The following is a 21,006-nucleotide window of genomic DNA, read 5'->3' as shown; positions in this document are numbered from 1 at the left end:
GGCATTAGAAAGAAGTCTGAGGCGGCACGCAGGTTCAATTTTGTGTCGCCTCTTAGGGGACCTCCTCTGCCTGGGTCATGGCCCTGTGAAAGCGGTTCCCATATCTTTGAGGGCCCTGGGACCGGGGGCCCACCAGCCCGTTTTTTGACATCTCATTAGGTCGAATCTCCAAAGGAGGGAGTAGTTTGCCTTTAATGTCTCTCACTGATCAGCACTGGTCAGCCCTATGGTAGCCTTTGCCACATCGGACACAGAGGGTTGCAGACCCCCTATCTCTTTTTGTCATCCTGCAGTCTCTTTTTAGAAGGCCTGTTTTCCCACATTGAAAGCATGATCTTTTATCCGTCCCTTTAACGGGGTGTCGCTGGGACGAGAATGTCGGCCGCCAGGCCTGAGTTAGTAAGGGGCCCTCCAAGTTCCCTGCAAACTCTAAGCCAATCCTGTAGCACTTTATTTCTTTGGGGGGCTATGGCTGCTCGGCACTCCTGGGTGGCTTCCTCGAAAATGAGCTGTTCTATAAGCGGTGCTGCTTGTTCAGGATCGCCAAAGATTCGTCCTGCAGCCTCTGCCATTCTAGCTACAAAATCTGAGAAATTTTCCTGGGGTCCCTGAACAATTTTTGTAAGTTGATTATCAATCCCTCCTCTCCTGGACAGTGCCTTCCAGGCTCTAATAGCCGTGCTGGAGACCTGAGCATAGGTGCCCCAGTGGTAAGCAGACTGATCAGCTGCAAAGTGGCCCTGTCCTGTTAAGAGTTCGAAAGTCCATTCCTGTTGCTCAGGTATTAAGGCCGTAGCATTCGCTCTGGCCTGTGTTTGGGCTGCCTCATACCAGAGCGCTTTCCATTTCATGTATTGGCCCATGCTGGCAAGGGCTGCCTTAGCAATCATCTGCCAATCAGCTGGTGTCAATGCTGTCATGGCCAACCTGTTGAGTTGTGTTAGAGTAAAGTTGGCCGTGACTCCATACTTTCTAACTGATTCCGCTAATTCCTTAATCTGATTATATTCAACAGGGGCATGGACCCGTCCTCCCTCCGGAGTCTCAAAGATAGGAAATGTCATACTCAGCTTTCTTTCACCCTCTCGGGGACTAGTGAGAAGGCGCGTGAGCATGTCTCATATGGAGGGGGCGCCGTTAGTGGTGGCCGCGCTAGAAGGCTTCTATTACTTCCCCTACATTCATCGGGGTAATATCTTTCCTCCTCATATTTAACTGCTTCCTCATCTAGCTCGGCCTCCTCCTCTGAGTCTAAGGTTTTATTTTCAGAGCTTTCAGAACTGTTGAGGTTCAGCGCTTCTAGCTCTTTCACAGTGTATAGGCTGGCTCCCCCTCCTGGTTTATGTGTAGAGGAGGAAGTGCTGGAATCTGAAAATTTCAACGCTCCCTTGTCTGCGGACTTACCGGGAGGGCCTTTTTTGTTTCTTAGGATGTCCTTTTTCTTGCGCGCGCCCAACCTCTCACTACGTTCGGTTTCTGACATACTTTCCCGGACTACCTCGAGAGTGGCCTGTCCTTCTACTACTGCTGCCTTACACGTTTCATCCTTTAAACAATTCTTAACCAGCTTCCATATAGCTTTGGTCCCTAGGCGCAGATCCTCTTCCGCCAATTTTCTGTCAAGGTCTTTTCCAAGTTTGTTCCATGAGGCAATTGTAAACGAGCCTGAACAGGCAAACCAAGGAGCCACCCTCTCTACCTCCTTCACAAAGTTTTTAAGTGTTCTTCCTCCAATTTTGATGTCCCTCTGCTTTAACACTGTTTCCAAGGCCGTGACCACAGACTGTGAGGATCCCATGATGGGCCAGGAACGCCGGCAGCTTATCTATGTCCGTCTGACAAGGCGTGAGGTTAAAGGGTAGAGACAGACACGCTGCTCTCTTATGTATGGGAGTCTTACATGCGCCTCTCCGGACGGTGCCGCTTATCTACGTCGGCCTTATTGCGTCCTTGCTCCTCAACAGTCAAAATCGAAGGTAAAAGGGAGCTGCGCGAAGCTCACTTATATACAAGAGACTGAGACGTGCCTTCAGCTGCTGTGATCGTCCTTTTAACAGCGAAAATGGTGAAAACAGAACATAAAGAGTAGGGTGGCTCCAAGGACAAATACTATAGCCTCAACAAATCTTTCCCAAGGCGGTGACAACCCCAGACCAAAGTCCAAGAGAGGGCTGCCTCTCCGAACGTACCTACCTGCAGTTCTGAATCCTCCTTGTCGCCAAGGGATCTCCAAAGGTGCTGACGATGGCAAGGTCTTTCCCGGGTTTTCGGCACCAGATGTCCCACGCTACGTCTCGCCAGCAGGAATGACGCGGCACACACAGGATCCTACTGCAGAAAAGCTTTAATGTGTCTTGAGAGGGAGAGCATAAGCTTACAATGCAGAGACGCCGAGTGAGGAATAACCGTCCCTTATATAGGAAACTATCCTCGCCTAGGACGTGTCACTCTCTGACTGGTCGCTGCCAATTATGCCAGATGACGTACCAAAGCGTACGTGTCCCTTTGAGTAGGGAAGTTACCAGGCGCCTGCGTATTGCCCTTTTTACTAGGTGCGTTCTGCCGGATGCTGGTGCCATCTTGTAATGGAGTATGTGAGGACAGCTCCTCGGACAGCTCCTCACATCTGTGAGGACAGCTCCTCGGACAGCTCCTCACAACTCCTGATCTTATTCCCATATTTTCTATCACCAGGGTTGTCTCCCTTTGTGAATTCTTTATTGTTTTCTATTTCCATTTTTAGATCCTAGATGGTTTTGTTCAATTACTTCCCCTGTTTGGTTGTGTTTTCCTGTAATTATTTAAGGGATTTGTGTTTCCTCTTTAAGGGCTTCTAGCTGTTTACCCGTGTTCTCCTGTATTTTTTAAGTGAGTTATTTATGTCCTTCTTAAAGTCCTCCAACATCATCATGAGATGTGATTTTAAATCAGAATCTTGCTTTTTCAGTGTGGTGGGGTATCCAGTACTTGCTTTAATTGGAGAATTGCATTTTGATAATGCCAAGTGACCTTGGTTTTTGTTGCTTTGATTCTTGCACTTGCTTCTCCCATCTGGTTATCTCTCATGTTAGCTGGTCTTGCTGTCTCTGACAGTGGCTTGAACGTGCTGTAAGCCTGTATCTCATCACTCCTGGGAGACTAGTTATCTCCCAGCAGGATCTTCATACAGAGAGCTGTCACACAGGGTCAGCTCTGGGTGCAGACAGAAACTGGAAGGATCATTTCCTAGACTGTTCCTCATTTCCTGTGTCCTGAGGGCTCCAGGTGGGTCCCTCTGAACAGAAGTGGTGGTCTTACCTGTGCTCTCAGATGTGTCAGCACTCCTGAAAAACCAGTTCTTTCCTGGCAGTATCTGGATACAGAGAGCTGAGTTTTGTATCTTCATAGTTTGTGTTCATTATGGGAGGGAAAAGGCAGCAACTTAAGCCTTCTTCCAAAGGCCTGGAAGATTGTTGCTGGTTAGGTAATGTCCTCTAGTTTGTGTACCACTTTCTAGATGTAGGCAGAAATATAGAAGTCATTCCATTTCTATTGTCTTGCCCAAAGGAAGGTGGCATAGATTCTATGTTCTGATTGCTAAGCTTGTACTGGAGTTCATTGTTTATAAAGTGAGTCGATTATGAAGCAATACCTGATCAATTAGGTGTAAGACCATTTTGAATATATGTACAAAAGTAACAGGCCACAATTTTAAGATGGAACTTGCATTGGGAGGATAGCAAAGAGCAGAAAGGTCACATAATCCTTCAGGAAAAAGTTTACTTAGGAAATTGGAAGAAGGTTCAGGAAATACCTTATCAGGTACAAATGATCTCACAGGCCAGAATACCCAGGTGTCCTGGAACTCTGAGGTATGCATGCCAACAATCAGAGTATTTTTTATTAGAAATTGGTTGGTACAACATGACTCTGTGTACTCCACAAGCCTTTCAGAAGCAGCATAGGCCTGGGCAACAAAGATAGAACTGCTCAATCTAAAGGAAGTAGGCGTTAGATCAGATCAAATTTTTACTGTCATGTCCTAGGACATCAGGTCAGAGTGGTCTGCAATCTTTTTGGTTATTTGGTCATGCCTGGCCTCACAGTTCATAAGGGAACAATTAAAATCCCTTAAAGAAGTAGAACTGAGGATTCTATAGATAGAAGTGGATTCCCTGTCAAACCATTTTCAGGGTATATTGATTTACAGTTTCCTTGACAAAAACATGAAAATCTGAGTTTGTTTTCATGTCAGTGTCTCAGTCTATAGCCTCCTTATATTTTTGGTTGTGAGCCTAGACTTTAACGGCTGAGCCATCTCTCCAGCCCAGTCTACAGCCTTCTTAATCAGAAGAATTTGTATGAAGCCCTCTTAAAATGAAAGTATGTCTAAAGTTCCTTTGTTCAAAGAAAAGATAATGTAGCCATCTTCCTTGATAGAGTATGTATGCCAGGGGTTCTTCATTGCATGGTAATTGGGCCTACAGTTTACCTTAAACTGCAGAAAAAAATTGAGGAACCATTTATTAAGAATAATGCCTGAGGCTCAATCTACAATATCAAGTAGTTGTGTGGGTCTCCTCATATTAAATGAATGTCTAGGCCTCCTTTGGACAAACAGGTGTTCAAAGAACTCTAGAAAAATTTTATCTCTGAGTTCTCTACTTTGGGCTTGACAGCAATCTGTGGTTTCTTCTGACAGATTGTGTCAACGTCTCTGGATCTGTTTCCTACTTAAACTTATAATGAGCCACAGAGGTTTCCATGTGGAGAACAGGTACCTTTCTTGTGATAAACTGAAAGATATATGGCTTTGGATCAAGGCTGAGGTTTTGTTTTTGGTTTTTCGGTTTTGTCCTTTTTATTTGCTACGGACTCCAGAGCTCTCTGAAGCTTGCTCTGTCTGTCTGTCTGTCTGTCTGTCTGTCTGTCTGTCTGCCTGTCTGTCTGCCTGCCTGCCTGCCTGTCTGCCTCTCTGCCTATTTATCTTTGTGCTAGAAGTGTATTTCTATAACCAATAAGTTCTGAGAGATAAGCTCCAGTTTCTCTTAGTTGGATGGTAGACCTGAATCAGCCATGAACATAAGGAAAAGTACCGATGGTATCTTGGGCACAGGGATTCATTTTCAAGAACTCTTCTGCAGAGCCTGAATATTTGAGATACACTTCTAGGGCACAGAGTCAGTTGTACACATTGCTTCATCAGACGGGTATATCTCAGACCAATACTCCATACATAAGAAGATTAAATGTTCTTATTCACAGTCAGTATGTTATAGCAGCCCCACTTTGGTATACCATTATAGTCAGGAGCTACTATGCTTAGAGGAAATGAGTTTAAGGCTCTCTTCAGAAGATGTTCCAGCAGGCTATCTGTCCCTATGAAGTCATGTGTTAGTTTTATTCTGAGGGGGCATATCTAAGATTTAATGGAGTTATTATGCAGAGGCATAAATTGTTCTGGTTCTAGAAGGATAGGTCTGATGCCCCATTGTGACTGCAGAAATTCTATTGCATGTTAATTCTAAAAGGGCTATATAGGTTTGACACCTCCTTAGCAGATTCAGTAGGTCTGAAGAACTTTGCTTAACAAGTCATATGTCTCAAGACTCCATCAGTTCTTGAGGATATGTGTGACACCCTTGTTCTAAAGTGGTAAGTCTGAGGTACGTTTAGGCAATTAGTGAATATCAGAGGTTTTCTTGTTCTCAAATGACTGGTGTATCAGTTCTCCCTTGAAAACTTGGGAGTGTCTGGCAGTTAGATGTTGAGGGGGTACATCTGAAACTCTTGAGTTATTGATGAAAGTTGTGAGACACATTGGTTTTAGACAGATAAGACTAAGCAATTTGGGCTATAGGAGAAGATCTGAGAATCCATGGTCCTGAATGGACAGATCAGAAGCCCCCTTAGACCATACAGTAGTTTGAAGATCTGTGGTTCTAAAGTGGTAGGTCTGGACCCTATTTGAGAATGACTGGAGTGCATTTGGCTTTGTGGTTTAGACAGAGTATGACTGAGGACCTGTTGAGCCCTTGAGAATGACTTGAGCTCCACTTCAGACATTGGGGAACATGTTAAGTGTTCCTTGTTTTGAAGGAATAAATCTGAGGTGGCATTGTTAAAAACACAATTTGAAGGAGCACTGGACAGAGTAAAATTGCTTCAGGTATCTACCAACAGGAAATATTAAAGATATTATTCTTGATAGTCAGAAGGCCTCCTACTATGTTGGGGACAGCAAGAGGTCAAAGATTCTTGTGAGTAGCAGGGGAAGATCAAGGGTCAATTTGGGCAATAGTGAAGGACTAAACATTTCCTCATTCATTCTTCCTGTAATCCTAGAACATCCAAATCATACATGCCAGGCAGCAGTGTAATCAATCTCCAACATGCTAGAAGGCAGTTCCCAGCTATGTCTCCTGATAATAAATTAACTATAAAGGAAATGGCTTCTTTGTTTCTGCTGACCAAGGTTAATATATATATATATATATATATATATATTCTGGTTTTAGGGCTTTTCTGGCTACTCAGACCTCAAACACCAGGGTCCTATTCTTTGGGCAGAGGTCATGAGGTCAGAGGATCAAAATAAGCAGCACTCAGTGCGCTTTATAAAGGGAGTTGATTTTGTCACCTGTTAGGTAACATGAAGTATGCCTAGGGCCATACAACTCAGAAGAACCACATGTTATTCACAAGAGGAACAAATTATATAGCATGTTCTTTTATCTAGAAAATTGTGAGCTACTCTTAATCAGAAGGGTGATGGCTTCCATGCTTTTAGTCACAGGGCCCTATGTGATTCTTCATTGGGCTTCTGAGGCAGCAAGGAGTGGAAGTCATAGGTCTGACATAGGAGTTTGGTTGACAAGGACCAAACTCCTGTCATTCATACAGAGCACATGGTATGAAAACATGAGGGTTGCTTTTGGATAATTAGAACTGAAGATGCCATGGTAAGAAATAGTATTACTCAGGCTCCTCTCTTGAGATGGGCTGCTTTAGATTTTCCATTTTGCAGGCTGGGCAGCTCTTGTGCCTATTTGGACAAAAGGGGTAAGTTAGAGGCTTCTTAGGTCATAATTTGAATGTCTGACCCACTATTGATTAGAAGACAAATTCCTGGATTCTCTTTTATCACAAGGAGCAACTGTCATGCTCTGTTGTTAGATGGGATATATAAGAGTTCCTCCCTTTCAGCCTGAAACATTCTGAGGCTGCCTGAAACAAGGGGGATATCTAATTTCTGTTTGGTGAGACTAGAAAAGTCTAAGGCCATAGTAGTCAGACTGAGAAGGTCTGATACATCCTCTAGGGGAGAAGATAAAACTAATATTCCCATTTTACCATGGGATCCTTGGAGACTGCATGGGACTAAATGTGAATATTTCTGGCTCCTACCACAGAATTGTTACAAACAGGTAACACATGTTCATACTGGAATCTGTGACTCTCTCTTGATAACAGAGGGACAAACTCAGGTTCCCTAGTTGGGGTATGGTATATCTGAATTTTCATTGTATATCAGGGAATGATGCCACATCCCCCTTTTTATTGGTACAGATATGAGTCCCTGTATGATAGGAAGCAAAGCCCTGGGTTTACCCCTTTGGCCCTAATAGAAGGTTTTGCTTCCTCTTGGACAGAAAGAGCCTGTTTTGATACATTCTTGGTAGAAACAGGGTGTCTGACATCCTCTTGGCTGATAATAAAAGTTATGTATTCCCATAGGGATTGACTGATTGGCAGAGTGATACCACCTGAGACAAACTCATGTGACATTTTGCTGCAATAGAGTCTTGTGCTGAGACAAGAAACTTGGGGAAGCAAGACCCATGGATGACACATAAAAAATTAAAATTACAGGTGGTGTTCAATGTGGCTTAGGCATAATGGTTATCTCTGCTTCTAATGTAGAGAAAATGAGCAAATTTATTTAAGGAGAATAGCAAAATGACACCTATTGCAGCTGGGTGATATTCTGCCTTGTTACCAGAGCTTGGTTTTTCTTTTTTTTTCTTTTTGGTTTTGCTTCAGAGTTTTCATCACTAGTGGTTTTGAAAAGTTTAATGGGGAAACTTGATAATTCTCTTCTGTTAGAGAAGACTAGAGAGTTGGCTATTCACTTAGAGAGTTTGCAGATAGAGGTAGAAGTGCCTGGAAAAAAAAGTTCCCAGTGGTAGGAGAAAAATTCAGGGTTGGTGAATGAGACTGAAAGTGTACCACATGATAAAAGCAGAAAGGAAACTAGGCAGGAAGGTAAACTACTGCCCTCCCCTGCAACGAGGAGACTAACAGAGTAGAAATGGCACAGGTACAATAGGTTAATGTGCAGGTAAGTGCACCACCAGAGAATTTTCTTGGACCTGCAAATGTACCTTTAACCTTTCCAGTTTTTTTAGCACCATATGCCTGATAATAATCGTGAACAGGCTTATAATGAATTAACCCAGTGACTGATAAAAGTGTCATGTCTGAAGCATTTTAAAGAGCCTGTTGTATCTTATGGTTTGTATTCTTCTTTTATTAAAGAAATGCTAAATAACCGGGTTACAGAGCATAGGGTGATCCCAGAAGATTGGACAGGATTGGTGTTAGCTCTTCCAGTAGCTAATCAACAATTGGTGTCAGGGTGGAGGCAAGAAGTCAACATAATTTAGCCCAACTAGCCCAACATAATTTAGCAAGAAGAATCAGAGAGAGGCACAGCCTAGCAACTCTCCTGGCATTAGTTTGTGCCACTGATACTGTTATCCTGACACTAGTGAACTTGACTGCTGGCATATCCATGAAGAATTTGAAAGTGAATCAAGCTGCTGCTGCTGACCCATGAACTGAACTGCTGAACTCCTGACAAGCAGATGGTATTTGGTCCAAAATAACCATTTCTAAATAGGTCTACTTCCCCTGAAATGAGTTTGTTACCAAGGAGTTCTGTTTCCCATTGGATACACAGCCAATAAGCCTTGCATTATTGAGAAGCATAGTGGCTTTTTTTAATCATCTAAATATTTTCCTGTGGTATCACCTTAGTGTTTTGCTACATGTTCTTTCTCCTCAGAATTTTTGATGCTACATTGCTCCTTTCTTTGTTTAACCACAGTTTATCCCAGTAAATTAAATTTTAAAGGTATCTATTGCCAGGTATCTCATTCTTTTCCTACAATCTGGATATATTCTCTTCCTGGTTAATTTTATAGTTTACTGCATTTATCCTCCATACTAGTACATATTAGAACAACTTTTTGCTCACTTACTGTAATTTTGTTTGTCTTGTACAATTCTTGAAAGAATTGAATTTACATACCTGAATTTTCAGGAGCCATCTTAGGAGAAGCTAATAACGGACAAATGATCTTCCTGAGATGAGTATGCTTTGGATTACAATTTATGACAGATTTGCTGTTATAGTGAAGGCCCAGGAGAAATTCATTTTAGGAAAGATTCCTGCAAGTGATATGCATCTGCTGTTATTAAATACGTAACTATCAAAGTATTAACATACACTTTTGAGCAGATCCTGGCAGAAAAACAAAGATGTGTTTTCTTGTGATAAGGCCATCTAGACAAATACATAATAATTCTATATAATTTCTGATTTAATTCAAATAAGCTTTAGAGAAGCTCTTAGTTGCTGGAAAGATGTTATGAAGTTAGAATCAAGAACACACTAAAGAAAGAGGATTTCAGAACAATTTTCCTTATGTTCATGTTCGATGTAAAAATACTCAATAAAATTCTTGCAAACCGAATTCAAGAACACATCAAAATGATTATCCATCACAATCAAGTAGGCTTTATCCAAGAGATGCAGGGATGGTTGCATATATGGGAATCCACCAATATAATCCACCATATAAACAAAGTCAAATATAAAAACCACACGATCATTTCATTAGATGCTGAGAAAGCATTTGAGAAAATTTTAACACCCCTTTATGATAAAATTCAGGGAAATATCAGGAATTCAAGTTTGCATATGTAACATAGTAAAAGCAATATATGGCAAACCAGTAGCTAATATCAAACAAAATGAAGAGAAACATGAAGCAAAACCACTAAAATCAGGGACTAGACAAGGCAGCTTCCCACTCTCTCCCTACTTATTCAATATCATACTTGAAGTCCTAGCCAGAGCAATCAGACAATGAAAGGAGGTCAAAGAAATACAAATTAGAAAGGAAGAAGACAAAATATCACTATTTTCAGATGATATGATAGTATACTTAAGTGACCCCAAAAGTTCCACCAGAGAACTACTAAGCCTGATAAACAACTTCAGCAAAGTGGCTGGGTACAAAATTAACTCAAACAAATCAGTATCCTTCCTCTACTCAAAGGATAAAGAGGGTGAGAAAGAAATTAGGGAAATGACACCCTTCACAATTGTTCCAAATAATATAAAATACCTTGGTGTGACTTTAACGAAGCAAGTGAAAGATCTCTATGAGAAGACTGGAAGTCTCTGAAGTAATAAATTTAAGAAGATTTCAGAAGATGGAAAGACCTCCCATGCTCATGGATTGGCAGGATTAATATAGTAAAAATGTCCAGTTTGCCAAAAGCAATCTACAGATTCAATGTAGATCCCATCAAAATTCCAACACAAATCTTCATAGAGATAGAAAAAGGAATTTGAAAATTCATTTGGAATAACAAAAAACTCAGGATTCCAAAAACTATGCTGAACAATAAAAGAACTTCTGGGGGAATCACCATCCCTGATGTCAAGCAGTATTACAGAGCAATCGTGCTAAAACTTATATGGTATTGGTACAGAGACAGGCAAATAGATAAGAGGAATAGAACTGAAGATCCAGAAATGAACCCAAACACCAACAGTCACTTCATCTTTGACAAAGGAGCTGAAACCATCCAATGGTAAAAAAATAGCATTTTCAACAAATGGTGTTGGTTCAACTGGAGGTTAGCATGTAGAAGAATGCAAGTGGACCATTCTTATTGCCCTGTACAAAGCTTATGTCCAATTGGATCACGGACCTCCGCATCAAACCAGATACATTCAAACTAATAGAAGAAAAAGTGGGAAAGTGTCTTACACATGGGCACTGGGAAAATTTCCTGAACACAACACCAATGGCTTATGCTCTAAGATCAAGAATCAACAAATGGGACCTCATAAAACTGCAGAGCTTCTGTAAGGCAAGGAACACTGTCATTAGGACAAAACAGCAACCAACAGATTGGGAAAAGATCTTTACCAATCCTACAACTGATAGAGGGCTAATATCTGAAATATATAAATAACTCCAGAAACTAGACTCCAGAGAGCCAAATAAACCTATTAAAAACTGGGGTACAGAGCTAAACAAAGAATTCTCAGTTGAGGAATATCAAATGGCTGAGAAGCTCCTAAAGAAATGTTTAACATCCTTAGTCATCATGGAAATGCAAATCAAAACATTCCTGAGATTCTACCTCACATCAGTCAGAATGGCTAAAATAAAAACTCAGGTGACAGCAGATGCTGGAGAGGATATGGAGAAAGAGGAACACTCCTACATTGTTGGTGGAATTGCAAACTGGTACAACCATTCTGGAAATCAGTCTGGAGGTTCCTTAGAAAACTGGACATTCGACTACCTGTGGACCCAGCTATACCCCTCCTGGGCAAATACCCAAAGATGCTCCAACATACAACAAAGACACATGCTCCACTATGTTCATAACAGCCTTATTTATAATAGCCAGAAGCTGGAAAGAACCCAGATGCCCTTCAACAGAGGAATGGATACAGAAAATGAAGTACATCTATGCAATGGAGTACTACTCAGCTATCAAAAACAATGACTTCATGGAATTCATAGGCAAATGGATTGAAGTAGAAAATATCATCCTGAATGAGGTAACCCAATAACAGAAAAACACAGATGGTATGCACTCAATGATAAGCAGATATTAGCTCAAGACTCAAATTACCCAAGATGCAATCCACAGACCATATGAAATTCAAGAAGAAGGATGACCAAAATGCAGATGCTTCACTCCTTCTTAAAAGAGGGAACAAAATTATCCATAGGAGGGTATATGTAGGCAAAGTTTAGAACAAAGACAGAAGAAACGGCCACATGTGGTTCATATATATACATGCAACAAAACTAGGTAAGATTGATGAAGCTAAGAAGTGCATGCTGACAGGAACTGGATATAGATCTCTACTGAGAGACACAGCCAGAACATGTCAACTACAGGGGTGAATGCTAGCATTAAACCACACTGCTGAGACTGGGAACCCCTTTGGAGGAATTAGAGAAAGGACTGAAAGTGCTAAAGGGGCTTACAACCCCATAAGAACAACAATGCCAACCAACCAGAGCTTCCACTACCCAAAGATTATACATCCACTGGCCTATGACTTCAATTGCATATATAGCAGAGGATGGCCTTATTTGGCACCAATGGAAAGAGAAGCCCTTGGTCCTGTCAAGTTTGTACTCCCAGTGCAAGGGAGTGCTGGGGGGTGGTAATGGGGGGATTCATGGGGAGGGGAACACCCTTATAGAAGAAGGGGAGGGTCGTATGGACAGGGAACCAGGAAAGGGATTAACATTTGAAATGTAAATAAAGCAATATTCAATAATAAAAAAGAGAAAATGAATTTTAAAAAGAACAAAATATGTCCACTCCTCAGAATAGTAAGTAAAGGCTACATAATAAGAAATACAATGAGCTTTGATAATTACATTAAGAAGAGAAATAGAATTGGGACAATCGTGCATTCAAGAAAAAAATTTAGATCTTTTTTTTTTTGTGGAATATTTTAAAACACACTGGAGAAACGAACTGCCCCCCACTCAGTTGGCTGTCCCTCAATGCTTTCCTTTCTCCTTATTTTTTTTTATTAACTTGAGTATTTCTTATATACATTTCAAGTGTTATTCCCTTTCCCGGTTTCCGGACAAACATCACCCTCCCCCTCCCCTTCCTTATGGGTGTTCCCCTCCCAAACCTCCCCCCATTGCCACCCTCCCCCCCATAGTCTAGTTCACTGGGGGTTCAGTCTTAGCAGGGCCCAGGGCTTCCCCTTCCACTGGTGCTCTTACTAGGATATTCATTGCTACCTATGAGGTCAGAGTCCAGGGTCAGTCCATGTATAGTCTTTGGGTAGTGGCTTAGTCCCTGGAAGCTCTGGTTGCTTGACATTGTTGTACTTTTGGGGTCTCGAGCACCTTCAAGCTCTTCCAGTTCTTTCTCTGATTCCTTCAACGGGGGTCCTATTCTCAGTTCAGTGGTTTGCTGCTGGCATTCGCCTCTGTATTTGCTGTATTCTGGCTGTGTCTCTCAGGAGCGATCTACATCCGGCTCCTGTCGGTCTGAACTTCTTTGCTTCATCCATCTTGTCTAATTGGGTGGCTGTATATGTATGGGCCACATGTGGGGCAGGCTCTGAATGGGTGTTCCTTCAGTCTCTGTTTTAATCTTTGCCTCTCCCTTCCCTGCCAAGGGTATTCTTTTTCCGCATTTAAAGAAGGAGTGAAGCATTCACATTTTGATCATCCGACTTGAGTTTCGTTTGTTCTAGGGATCTAGGGTAATTCAAGCATTTGGGCTAATAGCCAGTTATCAATGAGTGCATACCATGTATGTCTTTCTGTGATTGGGTTAGCTCACTCAGGATGATATTTTCCAGTTCCAACCATTTGCCTACGAATTTCATAAACTCGTTGTTTTTGATAGCTGAGTAATATTCCATTGTGTAGATGTACCACATTTTCTGTATCCATTCCTCTGTTGAAGGGCATCTGGGTTCTTTCCATTTTCTGGCTATTATAAATAAGGCTGCGATGAACATAGTGGAGCACGTGTCTCTTTTATATGTTGAGGCATCTTTTGGGTATATGCCCAAGAGAGGTATAGCTGGATCCTCAGGCAGTTCAATGTCCAATTTTCTGAGGAACCTCCAGACTGATTTCCAGAATGGTTTTACCAGTCTGCAATCCCACCAACAATGGAGGAGTGTTCCTCTTTCTCCACATCCTTGCCAACATCTGCTGTTACCTGAGTTTTTGATCTTAGCCATTCTCATTGGTGTGATGTGAAATCTCAGGGTGGTTTTGATTTGCACTTCCCCTATGACTAAAGATGTTGAACATTTCTTTAGGTGTTTCTCAGCCATTCGGCATTCCTCTGCTGTGAATTCTTTGTTTAGCTCTGAACCCCATTTTTTAATAGGGTTATTTGTTTCCCTGCGGTCTAACTTCTTGAGTTCTTTGTATATTTTGGATATAAGGCCTCTATCTGTTGTAGGATTGGTAAAGATCTTTTCCCAATCTGTTGGTTGGCATTTTGTCCTAACCACAGTGTCCTTTGCCTTACAGAAGCTTTGCAGTTTTATGAGATCCCATTTGTCGATTCTTGATCTTAGAGCATAAGCCATAGGTGTTTTGTTCAGGAAATTTTTTCCAGTGCCCATGTGTTCCAGATGCTTCCCTAGTTTTTCTTCTATTAGTTTGAGTGTGTCTGGTTTGATGTGGAGGTCCTTGATCCACTTGGACTTAAGCTTTGTACAGGGTGATAAGCATGGATCGATCTGCATTCTTCTACATGTTGCCCTCCAGTTGAACCAGCACCATTTGCTGAAAATGCTATCTTTTTTCCATTGGATGGTTTTGGCTCCTTTGTCAAAAATCAAATGACCATAGGTGTGTGGGTTCATTTCTGGGTCTTCAATTCTATTCCACTGGTCTATCTGTCTGTCTCTGTACCAATACCATGCAGTTTTTATCACTATTGCTCTGTAATACTGCTTGAGTTCAGGGATAGTGATTCCCCCTGAAGTCCTTTTATTGTTGAGGATAGCTTTAGCTATCCTGGATTTTTTGTTATTCCAGATGAATTTGCAAATTGTTCTGTCTAACTCTTTGAAGAATTGGATTGGTATTTTGATGGGGATTGCATTGAATCTGTAGATCACTTTTGGTAAAATGGCCATTTTTACTATATTAATCCTGCCAATCCATGAGCATGGGAGATCTTTCCATCTTCTGAGGTCTTCTTCAATTTCTTTCCTCAGTGTCTTGAAGTTCTTATTGTACAGATCTTTTACTTGCTTGGTTAAAGTCACACCGAGGTACTTTATATTATTTGGGTCTATTATGAAGGGTGTCGTTTCCCTAATTTCTTTCTCGGCTTGTTTCTCTTTTGTATAGAGGAAGGCAACTGATTTATTTGAGTTAATTTTATACCCAGCCACTTTGCTGAAGTTGTTTATCAGCTTTAGTAGTTCTCCGGTGGAACTTTTGGGATCACTTAAATATACTATCATGTCGTCTGCAGATAGTGATATTTTGACCTCTTCTTTTCCGATCTGTATCCCCTTGATCTCCTTTTGTTGTCTGATTGCTCTGGCTAGAACTTCAAGAACTATATTGAATAAGTAGGGAGAGAGTGGGCAGCCTTGTCTAGTCCCTGATTTTAGTGGGATTGCTTCAAGTTTCTCTCCATTTAGTTTACTGTTAGCAACTGGTTTGCTGTATATGGCTTTTACTATGTTTAGGTATGTGCCTTGAATTCCTATAATTTCCAGTACTTTTATCATGAAGGGGTGTTGAATTTTGTCAAATGCTTTCTCAGCATCTAATGAAATGATCATGTGGTTCTGTTCTTTCAGTTTGTTTATATAATGGATCACGTTGATGGTTTTTCGTATATTAAACCATCCCTGCATGCCTGGGATGAAGCCTACTTGATCATGGTGGATGATTGTTTTGATGTGCTCTTGAATTCGGTTTGCCAGAATTTTATTGAGTATTTTTGCGTCGATATTCATACGGGAAATTGGTCTGAAGTTCTCTTTCTCTGTTGGGTCTTTGTCTGGTTTAGGTATAAGAGTAATTGTGGCTTCATAGAAGGAATTTGGTAGTGCTCCATCTGTTTCAATTTTGTGGAATAGTTTGGATAGTATTGGTATGAGGTCTTCTATGAAGGTCTGATAGAATTCTGCAGTAAACCCATCTGGACCTGGGCTCTTTTTGGTTGGGAGACCATTAATGGCTGCTTCTATTACCTTAGGAGTTATGGGGTGGTTTAGCTTGTTTATCTGTTCCTGATTTAACTTTGGTACCTGGTATCTGTCTAGGAAATTGTCCATTTCCTGAAGATTTTCAAGTTTTGTTGAATATAGGTTTTTATAGTAAGATCTGATGATTTTTTGAATTTCCTCTGAATCTGTAGTTATGTCTCCCTTTCATTTCTGATTTTGTTAATTTGGACGCACTCTCTGTGTCCTCTCGTTAGTCTGGCTAAGGGTTTATCTATCTTCTTGATTTTCTCAAATAACCAACTTTTGGTACTGTTGATTCTTTTTATGGTTCTTTTTGTTTCTACTTGGTTGATTTCAGCTCTGAGTTTGATTATTTCCTGCCTTCTACTCCTCCTGGGTGTATTTGCTTCTTTTTGTTCTAGAGCTTTTAGGTGTGCTGTCAAGCTGCTGACATATGCTCTTCCCTGTTTCTTTCTGCAGGCACTCAGTGCTATGAGTTTTCCTCTTAGCACAGCTTTCATTGTGTCCATAAGTTTGGGTATGTTGTATCTTCATTTTCATTAAATTCTAAAAAGTTTTTAATTTCTTTCTTTATTTCTTCCTTGACCAGGTTATCATTGAGTAGAGCATTGTTCAATTTCCACGTATATGTGGGCATTCTTCCCTTATTGTTATTGAAGACCAGTTTTAGGCCGTGGTGGTCCAATAGCACGCATGGGATTATTTCTATCTTTCTGTACCTGTTGAGGCCCGTTTTTTGACCAATTATATGGTCAATTTTGGAGAAAGTACCATGAGGAGCTGAGAAGAAGGTATATCCTTTTGCTTTAGGATAGAATGTTCTATAAATATCCGTTAAGTCCATTTGGCTCATGACTTCTCTTAGTCTGTCTACATCTCTGTTTAATTTCTGTTTCCATGATCTGTACATTGATGAGAGTGGGGTGTTGAAATCTCCCACTATTGGGGCTGGGGATTTAGCTCAGTGGTAGAGCGCTTACCTAGGAAGCGCAAGGCCCTGGGTTCGGTCCCCAGCTCTGAAAAAAAGAATCAAAAAAAAAAAAAAGAAATCTCCCACTATTATTGTGTGAGGTGCAATGTGTGTTTTGAGCTTTAGTAAGGTTTCTTTTACATATGTAGGTGCCCTTGTATTTGGGGCATAGATATTTAGGATTGAGAGTTCATCTTGATGGATTTTTCCTTTGATGAATATGAAGTGTCCTTCCTTATCTTTTTTGATGACTTTTAGTTGAAAATTGATTTTATTTGCTATTAGAATGGCTACTCCAGCTTGCTTCTTCTGACCATTTGCTTGGAAAATTGTTTTCCAGCCTTTCACTCTGAGGTAATGACTGTCTTTGTCTCTGAGGTGTGTTTCCTGTAGGCAGCAGAATGCAGGGTCCTCGTTGCGTATCCAGTTTGTTAATCTATGTCTTTTTATTGGGGAGTTGAGGCCATCGATATTGAGAGATACTAAGGAACAGTGATTATTGCTTCCCGTCATATTCATATTTGGAAGTGAGGTTATGTTTGTGTGCTTTCATTCTCTTTGTTTTGTTGCCAAGATGACTAGTTTCTTGCTTCTTCTAGTATAGCTTGCCTCCTTATGTTGGGCTTTACCCTTTATTATCCTTTGTAGTGCTGGACCTGTAGAAAGATATTGTGTAAATTTGGTTTTTCATGGAATATCTTGGTTTCTCCATCTATGTTAATTGAGAGCTCTGCAGGATACAGTAACCTGGGCTGGCATCTGTGTTCTCTTAGGGTCTGCATGACATCTGTCCAGGATCCTCTGTCCTTCATAGTTTCTGGCCAAAAGTCTGGTGTGATTCTGATAGGTCTGCCTCTATATGCCACTTGACCTTTTTCCCTTACTGCTTTTAATATTCTTTCTTTATTTTGTGTGTTTGGTGTTTTGACAATTATGTGACGGGAGGTGTTTCTTTTCTGGTCCAATCTATTTGGAGTTCTGTAGGCTTCTTGTATGCCTATGGGTATCTCTCTTTTTAGGTTAGGGAAGTTTTCTTCTATGATTTTGTTGAAGATATTTACTGGTCCTTTGAGCTGGGAGTCTTCACTCTCTTCTATACCTATTATCCTTAGGTTTGATCTTCTCATTGAGTCCTGGATTTCCTGTATGTTTTGGACCAGTAGCTTTTTCTGCTTTACATTATCTTTGACAGTTGAGTCAATGATTTCTATGGAATCTTCTGCTCCCGAGATTCTCTCTTCCATCTCTTGTATTCTGTTGGTGAAGCTTGTATCTACAGCTCCTTGTCTTTTCTTTTGATTTTCTATGTCCAGGGTTGTTTCCATGTGTTCTTTCTTGATTGCTTCTATTTCCATTTTTAATTCCTTCAACTGTTTGATTGTGTTTTCCTGGAATTCTTTCAGGGATTTTTGCGATTCCTCTCTGTAGGCTTCTACTTGTTCTCCAAGGGAGTTCTTTATGTCTTTCTTGAAGTACTCCAGCATCATGATCAAATATGATTTTGAAACTAGGTCTTGCTTTTCTGGTGTGTTTGGATATTCCGTGTTTGCTTTGGTGGGAGAATTGGGCTCCGATGATGCCATGTAGTCTTGGTTTCTGTTGCTTGGGTTCCTGCGCTTGCCTCTCGCCATCAGATTATCTCTAGTGTTACTTTGTTCTGCTATTTCTGACAGTGGCTAGACCGTCCTATAACCTGTGTGTCAGGAGTGCTGTAGACCTGCCCTCCTGTTTTCTTTCAGCCAGTTATGGGGACAGAGTGTTCTGCTTTCGGGCGTGTAGTTTTTCCTCTCTACAGGTCTTCAGCTGTTCCTGTGGGCCTGTGTCTTGAGTTCACCAGGCAGGTTTCTTGCAGGGGAAAAGTTGGTCCTACCTGTGGTTCCAAGGCTCAAGTTTGCTCGTGGGATACTGCCCAAGTCCTCTCCGCTGTGGCAGCAACCGGGAAAATCTGTGCCGCTCCTTCCGGGAGCCTCCGTGCACCAGGGTTCCAGATGACGTTTGGTGTTTTCCTCTGGCGCCTGGATGTGCACAGAGTGCAGTCTCTTCTGGTTTCCCAGGCGTGTCTGCCTCTCTGAAGGTTCAGCTCTCCCTCCCACGGGATTTGGGTGCAGAGAACTGTTTATCCGGTCTGTTTCCTTCAGGTTCCGGCAATGTCTCAGGCGCAGGGGTCCTGCTGCTCCCGGGCCCTCCCCTACGGGAACCCAGAGGCCTTATACAGTTGCCTCTTGGGCCAGGGATGTGGGCAGGGGTGGGCACTGTTGGTGGTCTCCTCCGCTCTGCAGCCTCAGGAGTGCCCACCTGATCAGGCGGTGAGGTCTCTCTCCCACGGGGTTTGGGAGCAGAGAGCTGCTCAAAAATTTAGATCTTAAGGATTAAGTCATAAGTATGTACTGTGATAAGTCAAGGCCACGTAAAAACTGTTGCTTTGAAATTTTAATGAGTATATTATAATGAAACATTGCCTTGAACTTAATATCAACATACTTCTGTACCTTCCATTTGATGTAACATCTTATATCTGACGTAATTATTTAAAGAACTTTTTGTCTAAGAAGGTATATAAAGACCAGAGAAAAGAAATAAAGTTGTCAGTTGAATGATTTGGCTTGGGGAGCTTTGTTCTATACACCCATCCATCCATCTAAATGTATATGTCCATTTGTCTATATGTTTGTGTGTGGGTATATGTGCATACATTTAAGCATGCATGAATACTTGTGGAATTGATTGTGACAGATGGTCAGTCCTGGAAAGAGTGTGGGTGTGTGAATATTTGAATGTATATGTGTCTGTGCATATTTTTCTGTACACGGCATCTTAATTCTTTTCCTTTCCTTCCTCTCTGGTTCAAAAAGAGTTAATTAGTTATCTAGAAAAGTTCATGGCTGATTCACCAGAGAAAGGAGCATCAGCAATAAATATTTTCACTTATCTGTTGCTGTTTTATGATGAGGTGCTCCACAGTTTCTGGTCTCAGAGAACTCCGACAAGCAGGTCAGCTACCACAGCAAAGTGACTTAACCTTATGGCAGGTAAATATTGTATTATTATACAGCAACCCTAAATATCTTGTAAAATCAAGTCCTATCCCCACTGACACTCTTCACCCTCTGCTGCCTCAAGAAGAACCAAACAAGAAAGATGACTCCCAGCACAGAATAATCCTGCTAGGCATGAAGAACTTGCCACAGGGGATAATGGACAGGAAATTATGGGTACTAATGCACATTATATACACCTTTTGAGAATTAGCTTGGCAATTCTAATGTTAGCACAAAATAGCCATCTTAAGTTACAATGACTAGATTTGGTTAAGATAAATGATCAATGTAAATTGAGTAATAGTTTATATATACAAAAATGACTGCTTAAAATGTGGTAATACTTTAAAGTGTTAATTTTCCACTTTGAATTTAGAATTTGAAGATGATTACTTAGTCTATGATTAGTTAATATTTATGTGAATTATTCTACATACTTGGGAATGCTCGCCAAAATCTACATTATGAAACTTTTCAAATAAAATAAATTTTATGCATAGTAAACATAATAATGAAAATAAAAAATAGTGTACTTTGTAGTGCTTAGCTTAGTAATTAATATTATTTTCTGTAGCTTTTAAAATTCATTTATTTTCTTTGTCAGAATATATAGAAATAAGATTCATTATAGCACATTCATACATATGATGTAATTGATTTATTTTATGTACAGGTGTGTAATGGGAGTGGCCATTGCTGCATAGATCATTACCAAGTTTATTCCCTGGCATGAACAAACAACTGGATGATCAGGAGGCACAGAAGATCAAGCCTTATAGAACACCTAATTAATAACTTTATACATTAGGATAGGAGAGACTTGAGACTAGAAGCTAATTAAAGAGATGCTGGATTGGATATTTACTAGAGCTCTGGAGTCATTTTCTTTCCAGTATTGGTTCTGTTTAGATGAACACTCATTTACTTTCCTGATATTTCTCCTGGCAGAGTATTCTGGGAACAAGAAGACACTATCTTAGGGAGCCTGC

At 40.9% G+C, this 21,006-nt stretch overlaps 1 protein-coding gene and 1 pseudogene across 1 annotated transcript in view; one reads left to right on the top strand and one right to left on the bottom strand.

Moving 5' to 3' along the window:
- Positions 1-350: 350 nt before the first annotated feature.
- Positions 351-1,064, bottom strand: LOC134484217 (igE-binding protein-like; annotated as a pseudogene).
- A 4,318-nt stretch (positions 1,065-5,382) lies between these two features.
- Tesl1 (testin LIM domain protein like 1) overlaps positions 5,383-21,006 on the top strand; it is a 54,768-nt gene continuing 39,144 nt past the window's right edge. Inside the window, exon 1 of the mRNA XM_087601179.1 lies at positions 5,383-5,634. The gene's annotated coding sequence lies outside the window, so the exon portion shown is untranslated. The remainder of the gene's footprint in view (positions 5,635-21,006) is intronic.

Source organism: Rattus norvegicus, chromosome X, assembly GCF_021556685.1.
Source record: "Rattus norvegicus strain SHRSP/BbbUtx chromosome X, alternate assembly SHRSP_T2T, whole genome shotgun sequence".
In the NCBI taxonomy this organism is placed as follows: Eukaryota; Metazoa; Chordata; class Mammalia; order Rodentia; family Muridae; genus Rattus; species Rattus norvegicus.
Note: the sequence above shows the minus strand (reverse complement) of the source record. Positions and strands in the feature narration are given on the sequence as shown.